Genomic DNA, 6,005 nt, shown 5'->3' with positions numbered 1-6,005 from the left:
TTACGTGAAAAAAAGCAGCATGTGTGCAAAGCTGAAGAGAGCCTGTAGTTCTCAAATGCTAAACGTGCAAAAAAATACAAATTAACAGAACTATCATATATATAGGTGGAGTATACAAGCAGAAAAACTTCAGTCAAACATTGCAATTAATGGTTTAAAAATAATAATAATAAAATAATAATAAAATAATTATGCTTATTAGTCACACAAGGTAAGGATTTTCTCTTGTCCCAGTTCAGTCATGGCGTTTCCTCCCACGGCACGGGGGACCGCAGGGGGCTGGCCGGCCGCTCTCGGGGCGCAGCAGCGAGGCCGCCTGGCTGCACTGCGCTGCGCTCCAGCGGAAGGAGAATTACTGTCCTGTGCACCAGCCCACACCCTCACCTTCGAACTACGGGAGGGGAATTTCTAAAAATTCTTCATCAAGTTGTTGAGGGCTGCGGCTGCCGGTGGCCACGTGCTGCACCATTACCCCTCAGTACCTGCTGGATGTCATCTGTGTCATCACCTGGTGGCACTGAGCATCAGCAGCTTCTGTTGCTTCTGTCCCTTTCTGAAACCAAATAGTTCAGTAACCCTCAGCTGTAACAGCAGCACAGGGTGTTACGCTGTGAAACAAAAAAGCTACTTCAACAGAAGCACTCCAAAGGAAAATAACTCTAGTACGGAAACATTATTATTTAAAAAAAAAAAATCTGAAGTAGCTTCACAATATTTCTTTCAAGATTTAGTAGAGTCATTTGGTTGGAAGGGACCTACAGCAACCACCCAGGCCAAGGGCACACGCAGCTGCTGAAGCCTGCTAGCACAAGTTACAGTTTCTGAAATATTCTTTCTGGAGTTCAGAATTGCAGAGATACCATCAGAACCGCCCTTAAACCCCTGGCAGGGACCTCATCGCAGCTGTTCATTCAATGATACACCCGTACGGTCACGCCAGGAGAAAAAGCTCCGATCGCAGTGCTATTGCTTCAGTACTCATTTGCCTACCTTGCTGCTGGAACAGCTTCTTTTAACACACAAATCCAACTGCAGGAAGACATTGCCTTCTCTCCCCTTTCTCAGTCTACTAAAAAAAAATATATTATTTGGATTATTCTTTCTAAACAAAATTCCACATTCTCTACAGAAAAAAAAAAAGTCAAACTGCTATTAGCATGGCTCTAGCTTAGAGCAATCCAACCCGCTCACCAGACCGAGAGGCCCGTGGCAGCTCAAAGATAAAACTTACTTGACCAACCCTCATTTTTATTGCGCCACCCGAGCGCTCTCCCTTCTCCCTGTTTTTGCAGACTGCCGTGTTTCCTAAACCCCAGCAGCAACCAAAGGGAAACAGCAGCTGCCACATCTCTGAGCCCGCCACGGGCGATGCTCCCCAGGCGTTGCCTTGTATTGAGGCCCCCCAGCACCGCGGGGGCGGGCAGGAACACCCAACCGAGCCCTGCCTCTGCCCTGCTGCAGCTCGCGTGGGAGAGCACCCCAAGACTGGAAGGGATTAAAATTCTGTGCAAGCCCCTCACCTAAGTGGCTTAGGAAATTCCCAAGTCAGTGATTTAATACAGAGGTTTCTGAATAATTACTAAAAAAAAAAAAGCTCTCTCATTGCAGTGCAGCCCAGCTGTGCCTCCCCACCCAGCCGGGACCCGGTGCTCGGGCACAGCGCGAACCCCATGTCCCGCCTCACACCCAGAGCCCTGCACCGAAGCTTTCCTCATGCCCGCTCCGAAGCGTTTACCTTTCGCCCTCAGCCTTCCCGGGAAGCGTTAGCGCAGAAACGTCTCCCAGACACGTTCCTTGGAACAAACCAACGCCCACACCTCAGCACCACTGCCCCGGCAACACCCGCTCAGCCTTCCCAGCGCCTCCTCCATCGCCGTTTTCTATCCCCGACTCGGAAGAGGCACCGGGCCATGCCAAGGCACTCGCAATTCCGCATAACCTGCCAGGTGTCCCAAGGGCACCGGCTGGCGGGGGCTTGAACGCCACACCGAAGGGACCACCAGCTGAGGTATGCGGCACGGAGCCACCCCCTCGCCCTTGTACCGGGTTACAGAGCAGCTGGCTGCTTCTCTCATGGCTGTTTACACGTCGAACACTGCGTTAAAGCCACTCGGTGCTGTACCCCGTTCTAGAGACTTCCCCGGCAGCAAGGGACCACTGAAAGCAAGCTGCTCCACAGCAGGGCCGTGCTCGACTAAGGCCATATGTCTGTTAGAAAGGTTAACAACCAGCCGCACGTGACACGGAGGATGGACTGGAACTGAACAAGCGCATATTTAGGATTAGCGGAAATCTGTTCCCTGAAATGCAAATAACAAAACCCAGGAACACTATGAAGGATTATCATCGTCGTTATTTTTTAAGCAGTGAATCAGCTGCACAAGAATCAAGAAAAAGGTAAGAGAGCAACCAAAGAAACATTTTCTAACTATTAAGCTAGCTGCCAAGCAGCTCCCAGAAGCTGTTTGATTGAAGCCCAAGACAGCAGCAGCCGCGGCTGCCGCCAGCGCTGCCCTGTGCTGTGCCACACACCCGCCCGCCGGCACCAAGCGCTGGGGAAGGCCAGGCTGGGTGGAGCCGCCTGGGGCCCAGACCCTTCCCAGCGCCACGAGGGGCAGGGCGCAGCTCCGGTAAGAGCTGCCGAGATACCCAAAAGCAGCGGAGGGATCTCGGCCGCGCGAGGGCACGGCTGGCCTGCCCGAGGCCCGGCGAGAGGCCGCTCCCCACGCGTGGCACCGCCAGCTCGGCCCAGCCGCAAGCAGGGAGGAGCGGAACGCGGCCAAGCGCGCTCCAGAGCGAGGGGGTCCTGGGGCAGTTCCTTCAGCCCCACGCTGCGTGCGCGCCCAAGGCCTCTGCTTCTACCAAGCACCTCAGAAGTGCTGGAGGCAGACGCCGGCTGAAGCCCCACACCACAGCTGCTGCCACAGCCCTGCCCCACCTACCAGCCTTTCCTCCTGCTGCAAGAGGGAGGCCGAGCAAGAAACCGGCTCCCGCTACCGCCTCCCCTCTCCCTCCCTCCCGCCCTCTCGAAGGAGGGGATCAGCAGCGAGACCACTCACCCTTTTCCACAAGGGCTGGACACAGTCTTCGATCCCTTCAGCAAAGATCCCGGGGGGAAGCCATCGCACCCGTGCTGGGAGACGAAGCCAGGAGCTGTCTGCAGAGCTTCACGTGGCCACGCCAGCCCAGGAGACGCCGCACGTGCTGCCAGCACACACTCACCGCTGCACCCCGGAGCGGGCACTCGCAGCCTCCTGCCCCGCAGGATTCCCCTCCCGCCAACGGAGGTGGGCCAGACAGCTTCCGTGGCTGGCAACATGGCGTAAAAATGGCACGCCGTGCTCCGGAAGACTGAAAAGTTGAGCTTCAAACCCCTGTTTTACAATGGCAGCAGCTCCCCAAGGCCGCTGAATGAGGAGGACCGGAGTGGAGAAGCGCTCCGTGCCCAGTTACTGGTGCCTTCGCTCACACAGGAGAGCGGCCACACACACACGCATGTACTTGCGCACGCTCACGCTCTCTGGCACCGTTACTGGCTCTCCAGGAACAGCTGTGGCACTAAGCAGCTGCTCCAGAAGGCTGGTGCTTCCTTTGGCTTTCCCATGGTGGGCAAGGAAGAGAGGGAAGGACAAAGTCTGTCTGCGCACGTTGTCACCGAACTGAGAACGTAACAGAGAGAATCGCTTGCCTTCTCCCGTGATCCACAGGTTTTTCCTTTTCTATACTGATACATGTACAAAATTACCGAAGGGTTACAGCTACCTGCCATCCAAATCCTGTTCTCACAAAATACCTAACTTTAGCATGCAAGACAAAGAATGCAAAAACCATGTGAGAAAAAAAAAAATAAATCTTTAATTCAGAGGTAAAATGTTCCTACTGTAGGAAAGGATACACAAACCAAAGTGCCAATTCACAATTTTGTGCTCTCCTCAAAGTTTTTGATCTGAAGGCAGGACTTAACAGTTTATATTACGTATCTTTTTCTAAAAAATACTTAGGAGTAAGAGCAAAGCTCTTGGAAGTCCAAAGCCTTTTCCCACTCCTTCCTTCCAAAGAGGCAGGAATGGGAGAAAAGAGAAACCGCCATTTAAAAATGTCAAATCCCTTATTTGCACAGGTTTATTTTGAGGTTTGCAGTGGAACATTTTGCTCCAACAAGCCATCAGCATCAGCAAGAAAGCAACATTTAGTTTGATGTTACCTTGCTGGCGCTGGTTTGTAGCACTGCTATACTGCTTCCCCCAACAGCAGCCACCGTTTCAAGGCTCAGACAGCAAAATGTCCTACACCGAGTCTGTCGGCTTTACCCTAGTTACTGATGCATCAAAGCACCAGGGTGTGAGGAGCTCCCCCGGGGATGCCGTGGCTATACGGATGCAAGTGGAAACACACAGAATTATTCTCATAACAATTTTGCAATTGTCTGAAAAGGTATCAGCAGCTACCGTCAGCGGCACTAAAGGCTGCAGACTTACTCTAGATCTCCCCATCCATTTTTAAACACCACTGCCTTAACACATCATCTTCTCAGCCTCCCAACAAAGTCGGATTGAACTCTGAGCTAGCGGAGATAGATTTGTATCGGAGACAGCACAAACCGAGCCTACTTGGAGTTAACTGCCCTACAAAATCATACCGAGTCACATACATGTCACTCACCGACTGACTCAACCTAGGCCAAAACGTCCTTGGGAAAGATCTGCACTCAACCACCGCTTAACACAGCGCAGTTTGCAGTAAAACACCACAGTGCACTTAAAGCCATTAAATATGTTTACGTCTGCTGTACTAATTCACATGACCAGAGCGTGCCAGAGCCTTCAGTTTGGCTAGGCCCACACCTCACGCACACAGAGGCAGCAAAAGCTTTCAGAGAGCCGAAGGCAATAGCTCAGTTGCAAATACCTTGTTCACAAGCACCCACTTGGCAATTTAAGCCCTTACTTTTAACCTCAAATTTGTTTAGGAAGGAGCCACTCTAAATTACATTTCTCTTATTACACCACGTACAAACAGATACACTAAGGTTTAGAAAGCACATTTTAGCATTAGTCAAGGACCCAGGTCCTGTAACAGACACTGTGTAAGATGAGGGGAGGTAAAAAGAGGAAAGAGTAGCCCCAAGAAATGCACCTCTGGATGCACGCACGTCTCTGCCTTAAAGAGGATCCTCGCTCACCACGTACCCTCTGCTTTCTTCTGGCTACAGAGGCATTCCAGCAGTACTAGGGACACCCCAGGCAGCCCCAGGAAACCACTGCATCTCAAAGGCAGAACCTTTAAAAGGTTGAAGGCAACATCATGCAGTAAGATTTCAGCGTTACCTAAAACAAAGTAATTTATACAATGTTACATGCTGCACAGAAACCATTCAAGTCATCCTTCACAGTACATTAAATTAATCATTTAGTATATGGTAGCATGTTCCTTGGGAAGTCTTTGTGTATTTCTTTAAGAGCCAAGAGGTTCTTCTCAAAGAGAAGAGGGAAACATTGTTACGTGACAAGTGGATTTAGCTTGTCAGATAGAAACAAAAGAGGAAAAAAAACCCTCAAAACCCAGGACATGCACCACACCGCTCCCCCATCCTCCCCAAACACCACTTCAAATACTACCCCATGACAACAGCAGGCTCTGCACTAATGCCAACATTACAGGTAGGAGGAGCTAAAGAAAAAGCAGCCCAGCTACAAAAGGGTTAACATTACAGGTTTTGATAGGAAAACGCTATTAGGGCAGAATAAGGCGTTATGCTAGGCTACGACATTAGGAAGACTCTTGTGAAAAGCAACAGATTCTGCCCCGAGCTCACACACGCTTTTGAAAGATCTTCCCATGAGTGGAACACCACTATTTAACCAGCCTCTTTGGCACCTAACGTCCTGCTGGCTGCTAACACCCTGAACACACTCGCAGGCAAGTACGCGTGTAGCCAGGTGCTTCCACCCCGGTTCCAGTCTTTGCTAAATGCCTACAATATAGACAAACAGAGGGACAAAAGC

Source organism: Falco cherrug, chromosome 14, assembly GCF_023634085.1.
Source record: "Falco cherrug isolate bFalChe1 chromosome 14, bFalChe1.pri, whole genome shotgun sequence".
Lineage (NCBI taxonomy): Eukaryota > Metazoa > Chordata > Aves > Falconiformes > Falconidae > Falco > Falco cherrug.
Note: the sequence above shows the minus strand (reverse complement) of the source record.